The sequence below is a fragment of the Haliotis cracherodii genome, unplaced genomic scaffold, assembly GCF_022045235.1.
Source record: "Haliotis cracherodii isolate W230 unplaced genomic scaffold, xgHalCrac1.p SCAF_21, whole genome shotgun sequence".
Lineage (NCBI taxonomy): Eukaryota > Metazoa > Mollusca > Gastropoda > Lepetellida > Haliotidae > Haliotis > Haliotis cracherodii.
In genome coordinates this window covers 2601314-2622780 of record NW_027266277.1, presented here as the reverse complement: position 1 = coordinate 2622780, position 21467 = coordinate 2601314, and the positions used below count along the sequence as shown (strand labels likewise).

The 21467-nt window shown below is 39.6% G+C and overlaps 1 protein-coding gene across 1 annotated transcript in view; it reads left to right on the top strand.

Moving 5' to 3' along the window:
• The first annotated feature begins 915 nt into the window (after window positions 1–915).
• The window catches only part of LOC139470946 (orexin receptor type 2-like), a 107904-nt gene continuing 87352 nt past the window's right edge, over window positions 916–21467 (top strand). Inside the window, exon 1 of the mRNA XM_071253269.1 lies at window positions 916–1139. The gene's annotated coding sequence lies outside the window, so the exon portion shown is untranslated. The remainder of the gene's footprint in view (window positions 1140–21467) is intronic.

Genomic DNA, 21467 nt, shown 5'->3' with positions numbered 1-21467 from the left:
TGGAATCGTTCTCGCCATTTCCTTCTTCAGTGTTGACATTCGACAAGGACGATGGAACTCAGGGCGTATTAATTCATAGGAAAATGTAACTACATGTATGGTAATATAGAGTTCTTTATAGTTATACGTCAAAAACAATTATGGTGAATGATTATGATGAATGAATCATTATGAATAAATGATTATGCATCATTACGACGACGATCCCAGTTGTGATATCTCATGTGAAAAGTTATTTCATTGAATGTCCATATTCCAACATACTCATGGAATTAACTCATGCTTGAACGAAAAACATTGGAAATTAGTAAATATTGTATACGTGTATTTATACATGTATGAAATGCGGTATGAAAGTATTTGCAAACATTTATCTCCAAAGCGAAGGTATTGAGGAAGCAAACTCTGTACTTCTGAAATTATTTTTTTGTACATAACTTAGGGTTTTTGCTTAAGAAGGAACCACAAAGAAATACGCTTGTTACCAAACACTTGTGATATTTGTGACTGAAAAGCGTGTTTGATTTTATGTAAAACAAACTATCTAATGTTCAGTATTTAGTGTAAGCCAAATGGTTTTCCGAAAGTTTCAGTGTTGCAGGTTTGTCCCACTAGAATAAACAAAAAAAGATGGTGTCTATTTCACAAATATAACCACTACCACATTTCACGATTAAGTAACCCCTTTAAGAAGCTGAATAGATATATACCTCAATGCAGAAAGTGCAATTCAGAACATGAACAATGTCAAATAAACCTAAAGATAGCCTATCTGTACAGCAAGGGGACAGGCCCGCCTCTCCGTGAACTGCTGCCAACCCTGGTCTTGCTGCTCAGAAGGTGTGTTATCATCAGCAAAGGCAGCGACTCATTTATTGACAGTTCCTCTTTCTACTGCAGCGTTCCACAGTTCGATAGTCGCATCCCCTTTCTGCTCTTCGCAGCAGCTTATCTCGGAAGGGAGACAGCGGAACGCTTGCTGTAGGATTTACCATTAAGCTCCCTCCATCCATTCTATCAAGTCTAGTAATGAACATTGCAACCAATCTGGACTAACACGCAGACCTATAGTGAAAGGAGTGTGAAGATTTGAGGAGGGATTTCTCTGATGGTATATTTCACTGTCGTCGTCAGCTTAGGTAAGCGCCTTTGTCATAGTAGCATGCACATTGTGTTTAAGTTTGTCTATGTTCGAGGTGCATGTCATATGAACTTAATCCAGCTTCAGTGATGATGTTTCGAAGCATCAAATTACCATGCAGCTTGCACATTGTAATGCTTGTCTGTTCACTTTCCTTTTCAGTACAGATCGATCTACAAAGTTTTAGTATCCGTAGCGTTGTTATGTGACACTATCCATTTAACTTCCATGCTCTGAAAGTTTCTTTGTATCAAAGACACGTCATAATGCTACAGCCTTGAAAAGTTTGTTCTTTTTTGATCCTCTTCAGACAAAGTGAAATGCCAACTTTAGTTTAATTAAAAATACTTTGTGTGGTTATTTGGATGAAATGATTCTAAATTCTAAAGATAATGTTCTGATTCGTGTATTTACCCTGACATTTAGGATGCAACATTGTAAACTTTAACATGGAATATGTATTAACAGTGATCAGTAAAGTTTTAACACCTTGCCGTAAACTTCGGGTTGGGACAATTGTTGGGAAGAACGAGTTGGCCATAATTACTCAGGCAACCATGTGAACCAGTCATAGCATAAACTATCAGAAGAGTTCCATTCTGGTAATGTAAAACTCATATCACGTCTGACAGATGTTAATAGTATGATTTCATCGCAGAGTGTTGACGTACGGTTTATTGCATCTGTTGTCATCTTTGATACAATGGTGTTACCAACCCCTCATCAGCTGTAAAGGAAGTTGTTCAGACATTGTGGAGGCAATACATTTGTTGCTTTTTTCCCTATTTGTAACGCCAGTTAATCAAGCTATAAACTGCTCGTACCTCTCAGCCACATTCTCTGTCTATATTTCAAAACGTAATACTGCATGTGCTTTTTACCACATAAATATTGTCATGATCTATTGCTTCTGGTTTTTCAAGTGTGCATCATCACTTATTCATGATTATTGAAAGAACACTTTGCTTGAACATTTAGCACAGTTACAGTCATGGAACTTTCATTCCAACGTTCTAAATGACAACAACTTGATGACCATTGCTGAAGACGCACAATCACTTTACATTAGATTCTTCCACAAAGTCTCAAATGTCAGATCTCCAAGTTCATAGATTGATAAAACAGTCTTTAGGTACATATATTGATAGAACATTTCATAGTTGAATTCATTGATAGACATTCTCACAGTACTTGATAGAAAATCGTGATTTATAGAACATTCTTAAGGTACATATATTGGTAGAACATGTCATAGTTGCATTCATTAATATACATTCACACAGTACTTGATAGAACATTGACAAATGTTTGGGGACATCGGGAAATCACTTCACATATCGTACCCATGTGGGGAATCGAACCCGGGTTCTCGGCGTAAAGAGCCAACGATGTAATTAAACCACACTGATATTTTTAAAGGGCATTCCTAAGAAGCATACGTTTGTATTACATGCATATGGCGCACACATCTGTAGTGCCCCCTTTAAGTGTTCATTGAAAGACGTCATCTTCCGCTAAACCTTCAATATCGAGATAACCAGACTCACCTTGACAACGATGTTCAGGTATGATCAATATGTAAACGAGTTGGGTCTGGTGTAGTCTACGTCGACAGCAAACTAACGTTATCAACACAAACCCCTAAAAAATCGACATGTGTGTTATCTGGTGTTATTTGGCATATATATGATGGTGGCAGCTCGGCATGGCCGATAACGAGAGAACAGGTCAAGGTGACCTGTCACGTGACGTGTTTACAAGACGTTTCGTTTACGTGCATGTAAGACTGTACCCTCTTTTGATGATGAACATAAATTTTGTTTTAAACACGTAAAACGTCAAATCAACCCAAAGACAAACAAACATAGTATAAAAGTTATGTAATGAAAACAACCAAATCTTTTCTTAACAAATGTCCCTGATCTTTAAATATATAGTGAGTGAGTATTTTTATACGCAGTATTGAACATACGGCATTACCTTATATTGAGTTGGATACATCATGAATAGACCAAACGAATACAATCTTATCGAATATTTACAAAAAAAACCCAGGGGATGCCTTAAGTGGACAACGGTCTCCGCAGATGACACACAACAGTCAATTCCCAGAATGTTGTGTCCGTATCCACATATAAACCTTGAGTGTGTGGAAGGGTTTGGGGTGGGGACGGGGAAGGGGTGTCAATTCTGATCAAAAATTAAAAAAAACAGGGTCCATTCATAAGATTCGAATGACGTGTAATAATAAAAACATACTCAATGCCCTCTGAAAATTGTACTACCGCTTACGGAGAGTAAACTGGAAAAGAAGGCCCTTTGACATTGAACATGCCATATGTATGAGAACACACACGTGGAAAAGATGTAAGAACATACTAACAGTAAATGCCACAAAACTGAAAAAAAACATTTGAGGAGAAATTTGACAAGATTTGCAAAAACAGATTTGAGACATATGTGAATATTCACTTGGGAACCCACGTATTACATACTCGAGAATATTGCGAACATACTCACGAAATAATTGGCACTATATCAACTTTGTTGCTGTAAATGTGAAAATCATGCTTGCATGTCTTTCAGGTAACAGAAATCCCTCTCCCTGTGTCAGCGTAGCATTGTCATGTCAGCAATCTAGCAATGCTTTCTTTACAAGTGGCAACACATGTCGCTGTGCTTTTTGTGGTAAAGTAAACGGAGAGTTTCGCTTAAAAGCTTGTATTAGTTCCAATATAAATATAAATGAGAAAACTCGAAAACTTGAGATATGCAATGCTTGAAGCTTTGCTCTTTATTTAAACAGAAGTTAACATTATGTTAACATCAATCTGTTTACTTTTTTATTATAGACTTTAAACACATACACAGCGCCACACATGTCCGAATCAATGTAGATTGTAATCTCGGTTTGCATGTATTTACAATCTCGGAATATAAAATGTATCTGGAGGCATTTAGTTTGTGTTCAGGTATGTCTGTGCTTCAAGTTACAAACGCAACATGGCTGATTGAAGGAGGGAAAATTCTCCCTACTTCAAACGTGTTCTACATTAAGATAACATTTATGAAGCCATATAACAGTCTGAAACCTCTTAGGCTTGATTAGGTACTCCACGACATCTTCAAGAACATCAGCCTGTTGTCAATGGGAAATAATCATGTAACACATAATTTGTTCTTGTGAGATACACAGAAATGCATACCAAAAATATATTGGTGTGTCCCGTAAAGTTTTGTTTGTTTGTTTGTTGTTTAACGCCGCACTCAGTAATATTCCAGCTATATGACAGCTGTCTGTAAATAATCGAGTCTGGATCAGACAATACAGTGATTGATGTGATGAGCATCGGTCCACGCAATTGGGATACGATGACATGCATCATCGAAGTCATCGAGCCTGACCACCTGACACCGTTAGTCGCCTCTTACGACAAGCATAGCCTGCGAAGTAGTTATTGTCTCATATATAAAGGAACGAACGTTGTCAGCTTAGTGCGTAAGTATTATTTTTACGATACTTAGCAAATATCATCCCGGTTGGGACACCAAAGTTGAGAAAATCGAACTGGCTGTCCTGTTTAGTGATTGAAGGCATCAACCACTGAGCTACTTATACATGAGGCTGGAATATTGTTGCATGCGGCGTTAAACAATAAACACACTTTACAGTGATGCAATTCCATTCTGTACTTTAACATATCTGTATATCTACAAACGTCTAAACAACTTTTACATTTCATATAAAGGGCACAATTATGTATTGTACAGGTACTTACATTCAGGGACATCTTCCGTCATCCAGTCTCTCCTCGGAAGCACGTTCATTAAGCTTAAGGGCGGTCGGGTAGCCTAGAGTTTAAAGCGTTCACTCGCCACGCCGAAGACCCAGGTTCGATTCCCGACATGAGTACAATGTGTGAAGCCCATTTCTGGTGTCCCCCGCCATGATATTGCTTGAATATTTCTAAAAGCGGCGTAAAACCATACTCACTCACTCAATCAATCATCAAGCTAATGCAGCTTCCCTGCCCTTGATGGGTACAATGTGTGAAGCCCATTTCCGCCATTCCCCCGCCGTGATATTGCTGGAATATTGCTAAAGGCGGCGTAAAACCACACTCACTCACACACTCACTCACTCCCTGCCCTTGCAAAAAGAATCGTGTGTTTCTTCCACCAAAGCTGTACACTAATCGACCACAGTGTACAGGATTTGTGATACCGTTCTCCTCGAACAAATACAACGCTTCCTAATCATGAATTAGTAGGGTTAAAGTCTATGACATCAATTAAAGATTCCATCCTCTCAAAAGCAACAGTGATTATTCAAAGGTCTTCTCTGGTTACTAATATGCCCTGTTGTTATGAAATGTCCATCAGTGTCTGCGCTGGCTTAGGGGCTAGATTATTTGGATGATAACATCATTATGTTTATTCATAAGGTATCAAAATTTATCTCGGAGTTTTGAACGTTACGTAAGTTAGCATGCATTGTTTCCACATCAATCAACAAGATGGATATCTCCAGTCAACGACGCTGTCATTTTCTCTTTGATCGTGATCTTAAAATAGGGGTTACAACGTCATGAAGGAATATAACGGTAGTATTAAGTGGAGTGAGACGTAATAACTTACTTTCACGCCATTTTCAGTGAAGTAGTGGGACGTATATCCTCCATACTCTGTCGGAAGGGTAAAGGGTACAATAAAAACATAAACATAAGGTTCGGCATTCCATGTTCCAGGTAAGAGTTATATTGACAATACATTTTTACGTATCCGAAATTGTTGTCAATACTGATTGTTTTCAACGTTTGGAATATTGTTTGCATTACTTTACATATTACGATCATTAGAGAAAATATTTCGATAATTAGGCGGTATCTTAGCATTAATATATATTTTGCATGGTGCATATTTATAAGATCAAGTAACACTGACGTACATTGTTCACTAAAACGTGATTGAGGCTAAACTTGAGCGTTGAGGTTAATTTACTAACTTGAGTTCATATGTAATATTTAAATAATTAGGCATTATGGAAGCATAAATACATATTTTCCATGGTGAATAATTATAAGAACAAGTAACACTGACGTACGTTGATAACTAAAACGTGATTGAGGTCAAGCTTAAGCGTTAAGGTTAATTGACTAACTTGAGTTCATATGTGTATGTACGTATTGAGTCATAGTTCTATTGGTACATCACATATAAAAAGGATATAAACTCGAGACTCTCTGCAATGCCCTCGCTAAACAACTTCGAAAATAGAAAATAATTCCCGTACCGAAAGGAGCGAATAACAACACTGTACCAATGTGTGTTTAGGTATATAAGACAATACGTAAGGTCTACTTATCATCACAGAGATCAAGATCAAATGTCCAGTATAAACTCCACTTGTGAGTTTTCAACAGAGGAGCGTGTTTTTCAAGAGTGAAGGTATCGGTTTACATGCATACTGTGTACGGATAAGACAAAAGGTATCGATGGCCAGTTGAAGGAAGCACGATATATATATATATATATATATATATAATATGGTTATTTTTTACATTTCAAACTCTGACATAAATGGCATAAAGACGATATTGCATCTGCCAATGATGTGATGTGAGTCTGTCATGGAACAGACCATGTGCCATAAAACATTTATAAGGTACAGGTATCATCGCTGTCATAGTGCTCATCTGGCAATGATACATCACAGTGTTTGCCAAAGAAGGGTCATCAGAGAACAGTCATCCATCGATGTCATAATGCTTATTGAACAATTCTGGCAATGATACATCACAGTGTTTGCAAAAGAAGGATCATCAGAGAACAGTCACCCATCGATGCCATGATGCATATTAATAATTCTGGCAATGATACATCACAGTGTTTGCCAAAGAAAGATTATAAGAGAACAGTCATCCATCGATGTCATGATGCTTATAGAACAATTCTGGCAATGATACATCACAGTGTTTGCTATCGAAGGATCATCAGAGAACAGTCATCCATCGATGTCATAATGCTTATTGAACAATTCTCGCAATGATACATCACAGTGTTTGCCAAAGAAGGATCATCAGAGAACAGTCATCCATCGATGTCATAATGCTTATAGAACAATTCTGGCAATGATACATCACAGTGTTTGCCAAAGAAGGGTCATCAGAGAACAGTCATCCATCGAAGTCATAATGCTTATTGAACAATTCTGGCAATGATACATCACAGTGTTTGCCAAAGAAGGATCATCAGAGAACAGTCATCCATCGATGTCATGATGCTTATAAGAACAATTCTGGCACTGATACATCACAGTGTTTGCTATCGAAGGATCATCAGAGAACAGTCACCCATCGATGTCATGATGCCTATTGAACAATTCTGGCAATCTCTATTATATATATGTATATATCCATGAATCGCCTCGATTTAGTGTAGGTAACATGAACAATTAGCTGCAGGATAGCTTGTACAAAAGGCAGCAGCATTATAAGGTAGAATAGTGTCTTGTGACATGTAGTTGAAAGTCAACATGACTCCATGAGGAAACGCATTGAGATGCACCTACAAAGTACATTAATAGATAGGAAATATGGAAAATGAGTTGTTCAGAAGAAACTTTTTGAATCAATGGACAAAAGATCGAGAATTCTCTCCCAGCAATGTCATGAGGGGAAACATCAAAAACTGGCTTCAGGCATATATCATACCCATTGGGGGAATCGAACTCGCACTTCTATGTGACAAAATACACTTTAACCACAAGTCTCTCAAAGGCATTGTCATGTTTCAAGAATGGCTTCATAAGGTATGCCATATACATTTATTGGCTAATATAATCGGGGGAAACTAGACATAGATTTTCACCACAGTGACAGTTATGTTAGAGTGTAAATACAAACCAAAAGATCTGTACATTTCACTTTTGATGACGGCAAATCCGGTTTTATGTATTTTTAAAGAGGATTCTTCGAGTAAGAATGGTGTTCTATTTTGCCTTATGGATCAAGTCACACCTGATGCAGTCTTCTGCATTGATCACAATTTAACGCCTCTCACGGGTGTAAGGAGATCCTTTGTGTTTCAGTTCGATCTTAAACAAACATGTTTGTCTGTTATTTCGAAAGAACAAAGCCAAGACTCTTTTCCAAAAATTAAAATGATAGAAAAGAATTGTTTCGCTCCGTTTCACCTATCAACAAAGAAACCTTTCAATCTTCAAGGAGAACGCGAATGGCCACCAACGGCCAGTTTGATCCATAACGAGCTTATTCACGTTAAGTATAAAATTCCATGGGTACTTCTAAGATCGACAGCAAACAGTCAAGAGTCCCTACCGATCTCAAGATGGTTCAAATGAATTCGTTGTCGGTCAGGGTTGGTCTTGAGAGTTTGGTCAATTAAACACAGATAAAATTTTCTCAAGGTCCAACGTTTGATGTTCGAATGGTTTTGAGTTAATACTCTCTACAGTGTTAAATGCATCTGTGCAGAACCAATCCATACCAAGACTTGTAACCTTTGTATTATCAAACATTTATATCGATATAAATAGTTAACAGATAGGCGTCTAGATGCACATGCAATTTATTGCTGTAATTAGAGTATAAGTTGCTTTGTGTAATACTAATACCCATTCATTAGCGTGAATGACCACACAAATATACACTATATAACTCATCGATTGATACCTCTTCAACAGCTGATGCTGTATCGTTTTCTTTCATCCTTGAAGAAAGTGTCTGTAACCGTTAGTCCAGAAAGTTTGAAGCGTGTGGTCCATGGTGTGGATATGTCTAAGTTTTTATCTCAAACTACTGGGCGAGTCGTTATGAGGAACCCGTCTCCCGACAGATGCCAGTTATCAGAAGCTGATCAGTGTGAGCTGAAGCTTCGAACATTAACAGCTCCGAGATCCAGCAGACTGCCATACCGACTGTTATCAAGATTGTCTTTGCACATTAAGATATCGCGTATGTGCTGAGGATGGTGGCTCATTCAAAACAAGACATGGAAGGCGTTTTACAACTAACAGAAATGTCTCAAGAGTTTTAAAATAATTTCAATAGTAATCGTTTTAGGGTATTAATTTTGATTCAAAACTGTCTAAACCAAAATAACGCAGGACGAGTGTGAGATGAGAATGCGTATTCTAAAAAAGAAAAAAAGAGCGTCAGCGCCTTGAAGTTAGAAACATACATGTGAAATATTCTATGTTGTCTGGGATGGGGAGGGAAACAGCTCGACCTTACTGGCCTTGTACAGCTCTGTTTACTGAATTCAGTGTATCCCAGGGTTAAGATATGTTCCCAAACCCGATGAAAAAGTAATTGAATTGAAGTAATAGCTTAGTTTTTTTTCTTGCGATGCATTTTAGAAGTACGTAACACCAATTGCACTTTATTTCCTTGTGTCGAGATTACTGCTGAAGGAAACGAACCTGGAGCGACATGATTATACTTTATTTTACCACCCTGGTAGATTTTGCTTTGATAGAAAATGATGTGTCAGATGATGACACCTCGCCCTGAGGATATTCATGGCAGGAACACCTGGATTCCTTCCCATCTGTGAGTGTATTTGGGATGCTTCTATGAATCAATAGCGGAAGTAATCGCGCATCAAACTGAAAGGCGAGTTAATGAAATGTTTGCATTCTTAAATAAGCTGTTATCAAGGGAAGACCATACAGAACTAAGGTTCATTGAGAGGAAGTGATAGCGAGGTGATGACTCGGGACAAATGACAATTTGTTTCTTCACAGACAGGAATCAAGATAATTTTGTCTGTCTTATCATTTAACCAAAAGTCTTCCTGGGTATCTTTTGATGATGAGGCAGTAAAATGCATATTTTGGTCGAGTTTGTTTTGTTTGTTGTCTTACACCGTTTTCAACAATGCGTGACTGTGCTATCTCAAATGACAGTGATTGAAACTCTGAACAACGTTCAGTGCCGTGGGGGTACGATGACACGCCCTAAGCTACAGAGCCTGACCACCCTTTCCATTTAGTCGCCTCTTATGATCAGTAGTAGGTATCGGGTCCGCTTCTAATTGATCCGAGTGCCCCAAAGATCCTGAAATCGCTTTCTGTATTGATTTCAGTATCATGGTCAAAATAAGAACGTTATTTCAAAACATCATAAACTAAAGATCTTTTGAACTGCTCTCGTGAATCAGTGATTTCGGCCGATGTATAATGATGATAATAATAGCAACAACAACAACAACATGATAATAATAATAATAATAATAATAATAATAATAATAATAATAATATAACCAAAACATTCCACAGTTCTTAAACGAGCCAAGGATGTGGGACACATAATGTCAATACCAATATTTACAGATCGCTGTCATTTTGCGTTAAACGTTCGGCGTTAAATAACAAACAAAAACTTCCAACTCGAAACCGTCAATGAGTGATTTTGCATCAAAATGGAAATATGAAATGTAGATTATCAAATGAACTCAATAAGACTGTCCAACACATAGCCATTGGATCCCAAGCTTTGGCACAGAACACAGCATCTTAAGCAACATGATGGAGTGGCTCGATCCTTTTATTACCGTCTTCGCCACACTGGTGGTTTTGACGCATAATTTTTGTGCGGAAAAGGCCTGTATACAGCCTCAGACCTATCCAAGCTAACAAACCTGATCTTGCCCTTTTTGATAAATCTGGGGGCACGGGTGGCGCAGTCGTCTAAGGCGCCGCTATTCGCTGTGCAGAGTTGCGTCCCTTGGGCACACCAGTAACCTATGATTGTGGGTTCGAATCACGGTTCGCCCCGATTATGATTCTAGGTTTGTCAGCACCAAACCCGTGCTCGTGGGTTTCACGGAAGTGGTGAACGTCTAAGACCTGCATCACTTCGGGCTTTCCTCCCACATTAAGCTGACACGCTGCAATATAACTGGAATATTGTTAAAAGCGGAGTTAAACACCACTCACTCACTTTTTAATAAATCTAATGAATCAGTTATATCACTGCATTGTCTGTCCCTTTTGACACTAATTTCAAGAACCGGATTTGCTGCCCTTCTTGACAATCTGGGTAATGCAGAAGGCTGCAGTGTTGGGGAGTCTTCACATTCTCCGAAAAGGTCTAGGTGGGTACGACGAGGCAGCACTTCCTTCCGGAAGTCCCATTCGCTGTCTGGCAGCTTGTTGAGGGTGCAAGGGCCCTCAGCTGGTGCTGAGCCTAACCATCTTGACTGTGCCAGGATCACCCAGACCCCTTTTGCTGCATTTTTTATTTTAATCTGTACATTAATAAAATGGTGATCCATTGGAATTGGACTTTTCTCTTGCGAGATATCTTCCTTTAAAGTGCACCATTTTAACCCCGGTCCACACGCTTTTCTTTGCCATCTCCCTGGGGAGCAAAGAACCCAAACTGCCTGAGTGCCGCTGGAAAGTTGATCCTACGCTTGTTGCAGAGCTAGAAAGAAAAGGTTTATCCTTCATTGTCAATATATAATACAGCGTAAACCTCTGAAACGTCGAACATTTCAGTTGGGTCAATGTAAGGCAATGTATTTTGGGCTCCGATAGCACGTAAGTCTTAGGCTGATACAAACGGTCTCGATATAACCCATTTCTTTGACGGCAGGTGGCCTGCTCCAATATCTGTGGTTTCTGGAGATAATCAATGTCTACGCAACATTGATGATAAGCGCCTGGCCCTGCAGGAATATGTGCTCATGTGCAACATAAGAAACTGCTGCAAGATATAAAATATCATCAAACGTTTTCCGGTTGATGTTTATGTCTATGGCTTAACTTAGAAAAGGCGAAGCATGCATTGTTCATTGGTTTTCAGCGACACAGTACATACGTGCTATCTGGCTTGTATATGTATACACCCCGTAGGAGTGTTTACTTGTCAATGTCACATGTACAGGACATTGGGTTAAGGTCGTTTGGGCTTTCAAGAACTGCCATATTTCAACGATGATTTAAAAAAAATAAAATAATTGAAATTGTTCATTGAAATTGTTTTTTTTACTTCCAATATAAACACATGTACAGATGATTGGCTCACTGTTTAAGAGATTTTCTGAAAGAGTTTTATACTATTTTGGCGTCAACATAAGTCGACATCCACAGAATGTGTCACTGTCTACTAGCATTAAGTTGAACATCTAATTGAACAAGTAGTTTTGACTTGCTGACACGTGTTTTTGTTCTCAACGGTGTTGTGATTCCATTGCTGGCAAATTACGCATATTTAATGAAAATACTATAAGTACATTACATCACATTTGTCCGAGTATTCCAATTAGGGCGTTCACCGCCTCGTTGCTCAACGTCATATCCTGCGGAAGCCACCACATCTAAGATGTCATTAATGTGCCAGTGCATGTATATGACGGGCCGCAGAGGATGACGGTGTGTGCTTGGACAGCGTACACTCGAATGGTAAAAGAGACTTAAATGTTGCTTTTACTGCAGTGTTTTGTTTGTTGTGTCATTCCAACATGGATATCATAACCAAACCATATTATTTAAGACATATGCGGAAGAATTGCGAAAAATGCTATAAAACTATATATTTTAACTTTCACAACATTGGTCGATAATGGCATCCCGACAACTTCAAGTCATGTTCAATATCGTAGTAAACTGTTGAATACAAATACAAATACAATCAATTTCTGGACAATTGCTGCGGGTCGACCACGATGAAACAGGTTGCCTTTGCATGTGTTTGTGATTGGTGCCACCGGTTGGCAGGGTATGCAACCTTTAAGCGAACACTTCATATCATCACTATTTGATAGTGATTCTTAAACACGTGCTTATGATATAGTTGGAATCGTACAATGCACTCTACCTTTAGTAAAGGTTGTTTATGATTATTTCAAAGGCTTGTTGCTTTCATATTTTGAGAAAGTAATCCTTCGTGATTCATTTATACACATTTCTTGATTGATGAGTGATGCCATACTTATTTACAAAAATAGGACCAGTATGTCACACGATATTTGTAGACATGAAAATGACACGTTAGACTTTCCAGTCGTGCCATAACTGCTGTGGTCATGTAAACCAAACAATAATCATATTGTCGCGTTGCACTGATGTCATTATGAACGTTAACGATGTTATAGCCGCACAGATTGCCGCCTTGCTCTTCGTGGCATTTCGTTGAGACGTTGCTATGAGCAACGCTACGCAATAAGTGTTGTACATGTCATGTTACAAAATTAATAACGTTATTTCTTTGTTAATTCTTCCACATGGTCGTCACGGTGGGTTAATGTTCAATGTAGGAGCATTTTCACAGATAAATGTATCGGAAAATACTGACATCGGGCAAATGAAATAATTTTACGGATTCCGAAAACGCGGCAATTCCACATTTCCAGTTTTATAAATGCCCTGTGATCTCTGTGTACCAAAGTACAAGCGATGCGTGCATAATTAGACGCTAAAAAGTGGACACACTTCACAAACTGAACTGTGAATTGAATACAAAAGCCTCAAGCCTTAAAGAAGCAAAATGTTGGCATGGATAAACTTAAGAGTGGTGTGTTTGTGATTCATGTGTAAGAGGAGGATGTCACATGGATGAAGGATGAGGGATGAAGATTAATGCAGGTGTTGATCTAACGACCATCAAGGAAACGCGAACGTATTTCACCATTTCTGAAAGGTTCGCAAAAATTGATGTCAAAGACCAAATGCATGTCTGTAAATCGCCTGATTGACCATTGACGGTTTTAAAATGTAAAAATGTAGGGCGGTGATGAAATTACTTCAAGGTACCTGTACATAAACTGCATGTTGATTCAACCACATAGAATCACTTCAGATCGATAATCAAGGATACCATTAAAGAAACCATCGTCTTTGTCGTGGATCTTACCATCAGCGTTTTGCCTTTCAAGACGATCATGCCTTGATTGTTCCGAGGGGAATGTGTGAGGTGTATAGAATGACACATGTTAGACACTTCATCAGCTGTCTGTTTTCGCTTTCTCGCTGTGTAGCAAACATCCAGCTGATAAACAGAGAAACGATTGAACCTTATCAAGGTAAGGTTACAGACATCTGTTTTCCCATTAACGTCAGACACTTTATCTACCTACCAGCACTTTCATGATGTCAAATTCGTCTGAGCTCCGCAAGCATGACGTGTATTTTTAGATAGCTGTATCTTTATTATGTTTTGTTAAACATATTGGTATCTGAAAAAATGTCTATAAATCATGCGTGCGTGCGTGCGTGCGTGCGTGCGTGCGTGCGTGCGTGCGTGCGTGCGTGTTTGTTTGTTTGTTGTTTAACGCCGCAATCAGCAATATTCCAGCTATATGGCGGCGGTCTTTACATAATCGAGCCTGGACCAGACAATCCAGTGATTATAATCATGAGCATCGATCCACGCAATTGGGATCGATGACATGCATCAACCAAGTCAGCAAACCTGACCACCCGATCCTGTTAGTCGCCTTTTACGACAAGCATAGTCGCCTTTTAAGGCAAGCATGGGTTGCTGGAGACCTATTCTACCCCGGAATCTTCACGTGCGTGTGTGTGCGTGTGTTTGTGAGTGACTTAAAGTTTAACGTCGCATGGGCATTATTTCAGTGTATGTTTTAGCTTGTTCCAGTTTAGGAGTGATAGCCCACTGATATACCATGCCGAAGGTAATTTACTACTTCGATGTGAAGCCACACCTACAACTACATGTACATTCTCATGCACATAGCGTAAATTCATGTTAGTAGTTAACGGAGCTCATCATACGATCATCGTTTATCATCAGCTGTTGTATGTCACTATTTGGGGCAAAGGTGAAGTGGGTTGAAATTGGGTTCAAGATTAATGCACTTATATTGCGACGTGCATGCACGTGTGCGTATGGCTGCTTGTACTAGTCCGGACTGATGCCGATTTATAGTGCTAGCTCACTGAGATACCATGCCGCAGTTTAACATGAATACTCCACTCAGACACATTAAGTATACTGACTCCGAGCCGACCAGTCCTTGTTTTAGCCCCTTAATGCCGAGCGTCAGACAGGGTAACATCAAGTACCATCTTTAACGTATTTTGATATGACCCGGCCGGGGATCGAACCCCAGACCTTGACTTTGTCTGGAGTTTAAATAATGTTTCAGCTACAGCTGCAAAAACCGATAATTTTAAAATTTAAACCACGAGCCTGAATATTTGTTGATAAGAAAACCACCTTGCAACAATGTAATTTTTCTGGCAGTCAATTTTTGTTTTTTCAAAATTATTCTTGAACACTTTACTTTCTTCGACAAATGCCCAGCCCTCACCAACCCCAACCACATCTAGATCAATATCCACTGGTCTGGCCCTCATGTCTACTGTGTGTACTGTGTGATTACACATAAACCTTGCTACTCCGGATACTGTTAGTACAACATATATGTGACAATGCGTCACATATGTGTAACTATATATGCTGTGCATTTTTGCATGTTTTGAAAGGATATCGCTTTGAAACTATGACTTGTTCAATCGAATATGTTTCAATCACGAAACGGAATCGTCATGGTAACTGGGATTAAACTGTAAACATTTCTATTTCTCAAATCATATTTCTTATCCAATCTTTGGAAAATACCCTTTGCAGTTACAATGCCGCGCTCCAGCTTTATGACGACAACCTCTAAATTATCGAATCAAGCTTTATGAGGGCGGCATGTCAATAAAGTGTCTGGACCAACAACGTAACGCATTTAAAACTTTGTTTGTAAAGTAAGGTTTATGATGCATGTCAACGTTTAGGGTTTAAGAACATTTCGGGTAGCATCTTTGATGATTTCCCTAAACACATGACATTTTCTCAGTTTTACAAAAGACAGTTATTGTATCGGTTCGATCTCCACCGAAACGGGCAACAGATTATGGGGCAAAGTCTTCCTAAAACCAGCCGCTAATGAGCGGAGAAGGATCCACGCCACAAGATAGCGAGGAATGCTGACAAACAGCTAACACGCATATCAACCAAGGAATTCAGCTATGATCTTGTGCGGCACAGCCTACCACTAAGGAAACAAGACCCTGAACGTTGAAGAACGTTTACTGTCTACACAGTGAGGGTATCAATTGAAAATGTAAGGAATGAATCAAAATCACTTTGGTTGGACGGTGGCACAGCTAGTTTGTATAACATTCACAATGAACATAGACACATGACCACCATGTATTGGCGATGGAGAACGAATATTCCTACTATCCGAGGTGCCGCAATACGTTGTGCAGAGTTGCGTCCCTTAGGAGTGCCAGAAACCTACGATCCCTGGTTCGAATCCAAGCATAGTCCTGGTTCTCAGCACCATACACGTGCTCGTAGGTTTTCTCCAATGTGGTGAACATTTCTTTCCTCCCATACCAAGCTGCAGCTGAAACACTGGTCAAAGTCGCGTAAGATACCGCTCACTCACTCTTACAACGGCGTAAGCATTGATTAGCTCACTCACTCTTACAACGGTGTAAGCATTGATTAGCTCACTCACTCTTACAACGGTGTAAGCATTGATTAGCTCACTCACTCTTACAACGGCGTAAGCATTGATTAGCTCACTTACACTTACAACGGTGTAAGCATTGATTAGCTCACTCACACTTACAACGGCGTAAGCATTGATTAGCTCACTCACTCTTACAACGGTGTAAGCATTGATTAGCTCACTCACTCTTACAACGGCGTAAGCATTGATTAGCTCACTCACTCTTACAACGGCGTAAGCATTGATTAGCTCACTCACTCTTACAACGGCGTAAGCATTGATTAGCTCACTCACTCTTACAACGGCGTAAGCATTGATTAGCTCACTCACTCTTACAACGGCGTAAGCATTGATTAGCTCACTCACTCTTACAACGGCGTAAGCATTGATTAGCTCACTCACTCTTACAACGGCGTAAGCATTGATTAGCTCACTCACTCTTACAACGGTGTAAGCATTGATTAGCTCACTCACTCTTACAACGGTGTAAGCATTGATTAGCTCACTCACTCTTACAACGGTGTAAGCATTGATTAGCTCACTCACTCTTACAACGGTGTAAGCATTGATTAGCTCACTCACTCTTACAACGGTGTAAGCATTGATTAGCTCTCTTACACTTACAACGGTGTAAGCATTGATTAGCTCTCTTACACTTACAACGGTGTAAGCATTGATTAGCTCTCTTACACTTACAACGGTGTAAGCATTGATTAGCTCTCTTACACTTACAACGGTGTAAGCATTGATTAGCTCTCTTACACTTACAACGGTGTAAGCATTGATTAGCTCTCTTACACTTACAACGGTGTAAGCATTGATTAGCTCTCTTACACTTACAACGGTGTAAGCATTGATTAGCTCACTTACACTTACAACGGTGTAAGCATTGATTAGCTCACTTACACTTACAACGGTGTAAGCATTGATTAGCTCACTCACTCTTACAACGGTGTAAGCAATGATTAGCTCTCTTACACTTACAACGGTGTAAGCATTGATTAGCTCACTCACTCTTACAACGGTGTAAGCATTGATTAGCTCTCTTACACTTACAACGGTGTAAGCATTGATTAGCTCTCTTACACTTACAACGGTGTAAGCATTGATTAGCTCACTCACACTTACAACGGTGTAAGCATTGATTAGCTCACTCACTCTTACAACGGTGTAAGCATTGATTAGCTCTCTTACACTTACAACGGTGTAAGCATTGATTAGCTCACTCACTCTTACAACGGTGTAAGCATTGATTAGCTCACTCACTCTTACAACGGTGTAAGCATTGATTAGCTCTCTTACACTTACAACGGTGTAAGCATTGATTAGCTCTCTTACACTTACAACGGTGTAAGCATTGATTAGCTCTCTTACACTTACAACGGTGTAAGCATTGATTAGCTCTCTTACACTTACAACGGTGTAAGCATTGATTAGCTCTCTTACACTTACAACGGTGTAAGCATTGATTAGCTCTCTTACACTTACAACGGTGTAAGCATTGATTAGCTCTCTTACACTTACAACGGTGTAAGCATTGATTAGCTCACTTACACTTACAACGGTGTAAGCATTGATTAGCTCACTCACTCTTACAACGGTGTAAGCATTGATTAGCTCTCTTACACTTACAACGGTGTAAGCATTGATTAGCTCACTCACTCTTACAACGGAGTAAGCATTGATTAGCTCTCTTACACTTACAACGGTGTAAGCATTGATTAGCTCTCTTACACTTACAACGGTGTAAGCATTGATTAGCTCACTCACACTTACAACGGTGTAAGCATTGATTAGCTCACTCACTCTTACAACGGTGTAAGCATTGATTAACTCTCTTACACTTACAACGGTGTAAGCATTGATTAGCTCACTCACTCTTACAACGGTGTAAGCATTGATTAGCTCTCTTACACTTACAACGGTGTAAGCATTGATTAGCTCACTCACACTTACAACGGTGTAAGCATTGATTAGCTCTCTTACACTTACAACGGTGTAAGCATTGATTAGCTCTCTTACACTTACAACGGTGTAAGCATTGATTAGCTCACTCACACTTACAACGGTGTAAGCATTGATTAGCTCACTCACACTTACAACGGCGTAAGCATTGATTAGCTCACTTACACTTACAACGGTGTAAGCATTGATTAGCTCACTCACACTTACAACGGTGTAAGCATTGATTAGCTCACTTACACTTACAACGGTGTAAGCATTGATTAGCTCACTCACACTTACAACGGTGTAAGCATTGATTAGCTCACTTACACTTACAACGGTGTAAGCATTGATTAGCTCACTCACTCTTACAACGGCGTAAGCATTGATTAGCTCACTTACACTTACAACGGTGTAAGCATTGATTAGCTCACTCACACTTACAACGGCGTAAGCATTGATTAGCTCACTCACACTTACAACGGTGTAAGCATTGATTAGCTCACTCACTCTTACAACGATGTAAGCATTGATTAGCTCACTCACACTTACAACGGTGTAAGCATTGATTAGCTCACTCACTCTTACAACGGCGTAAGCATTGATTAGCTCACTCACACTTACAACGGCGTAAGCATTGATTAGCTCACTCACACTTACAACGGTGTAAGCATTGATTAGCTCACTCACACTTACAACGGTGTAAGCATTGATTAGCTCACTCACTCTTACAACGGTGTAAGCATTGATTAGCTCACTCACTCTTACAACGGTGTAAGCATTGATTAGCTCACTCACACTTACAACGGTGTAAGCATTGATTAGCTCACTCACACTTACAACGGTGTAAGCATTGATTAGCTCACTCACACTTACAACGGTGTAAGCATTGATTAGCTCACTCACACTTACAACGGTGTAAGCATTGATTAGCTCACTCACACTTACAACGGTGTAAGCATTGATTAGCTCACTCACACTTACAACGGTGTAAGCATTGATTAGCTCACTCACACTTACAACGGTGTAAGCATTGATTAGCTCACTCACACTTACAACGGTGTAAGCATTGATTAGCTCACTCACACTTACAACGGTGTAAGCATTGATTAGCTCACTCACACTTACAACGGTGTAAGCATTGATTAGCTCACTCACACTTACAACGGTGTAAGCATTGATTAGCTCACTCACACTTACAACGGTGTAAGCATTGATTAGCTCACTCACACTTACAACGGCGTAAGCATTGATTAGCTCACTCACACTTACAACGGTGTAAGCATTGATTAGCTCACTCACACTTACAAAGGTGTAAGCATTGATTAGCTCACTCACTTTTACAACGGTGTAAGCATTGATTAGCTCACTCACTCTTACAACGGTGTAAGCATTGATTAGCTCACTCACACTTACAAAGGTGTAAGCATTGATTAGCTCACTCACTTTTAGGCGGTTAGATCGTTCGGTGGGTCGATCAACGGCCGTGTCTTCACAAAAGACGTTACAAATAAGAAATCGCTGTGACCCCCCTTGAACTCGGCATTCAGGGGATAAACCAGGGACTGGTCGACTGGGCGTCGGAATACGGTGTGGGGTATACTGAGTGGGGTATTCATGTTATCTGCGGCATGGTATCTCAGTGCGCTTTCCCTATAAAACCGACTTTAGGCCTGTCTAGTGCGAGGGGCCACACACACGCACTCACGAACGCACGCGCGCGAATGGTTCCACGTTGCTATTTAAGGACAATAATTTTGAACGCGACCTTAAAACCAATTTCGTCTCAGCTCACGCACTTTTAGACCGTGAGCTGAACTGATGTGAAAAACACACCAGACAAGAGTATTTTACAATTAGCAGGTGAGAGATTTAGTGGCAATGGCAGTGGGAATAACAGCAGTCGATGTTGATGATGAAGGAAAGAAAATTAGAGATTAAGGTTTATTTTGTTTTGGCTTTCACGTCTGCGGTGAAATTTATTTCGACTTATTGGTCGTATATCGTATGAACAACACCATACGTCATTCTCTGCCTGCCTTAAACACGCCGCGCTAGAAAAGTGCCAACTTTTCCCTTCTAACTGTCTCAAACGAACGTCGTAGCGCCAGAACTGTATGCTCAATGAGGTTTTCTTGAAGATAAATACACAGAAAAGATAATCAACTTGATAATACTGCGTGTGATGTGACAAATAGGAAATAAAATGATGGCAGATTGTTCAGAAATAAGTTCTACAAAGCAGCTTAGAAATTATGTTTTGCTGAGTTAAATATGTCATTTTATAATATCAAAGCAAGTTAAGCTTCGAGAGACGAGGTGTAGACAGTCATGATCCAGATATATGAATGTAACCACGATACGCTCTTCGCGTGGCGTCATGGGAACGCTGTGCATAGATCAATATGAACAATCTGAAACCGATCGTATAAATAACAGCACTTCAGGAAGAAGTATTGTCTGACTTTGGAGTTGCCACGATGTCTCTACAAGTTTTCATACATGAAATAATTGGATGAAATTACAAGAGAAGAAAAGTCTCTTTCATGTACATTTGACGATGGCGATCGGTACGATTTAAAGAGATACCAGTACTTTAATGAGAACATTCTGAACGGTTGACAAGATCATTATTCATGTTCAATATATGTTTAACCTTCTTCCAGATTGAAATTCACTTCTTAATGGAGGCATTTATGTTTTATTGATTCTGTTCGCTCATTTCCATGTGCTTATTGCATACGTCTTCTTCAAATCACTTGGGTGATCCAGTTATCTTAAACGCCGTAGTTCGGAGTCCAGGGTTGCGTCCCTTGGTGTGCAAGAAACCTGTCTTTGTGGGTTCGAATCCCGGTTCGCTCCGATAATGTTTCTAGGTTTG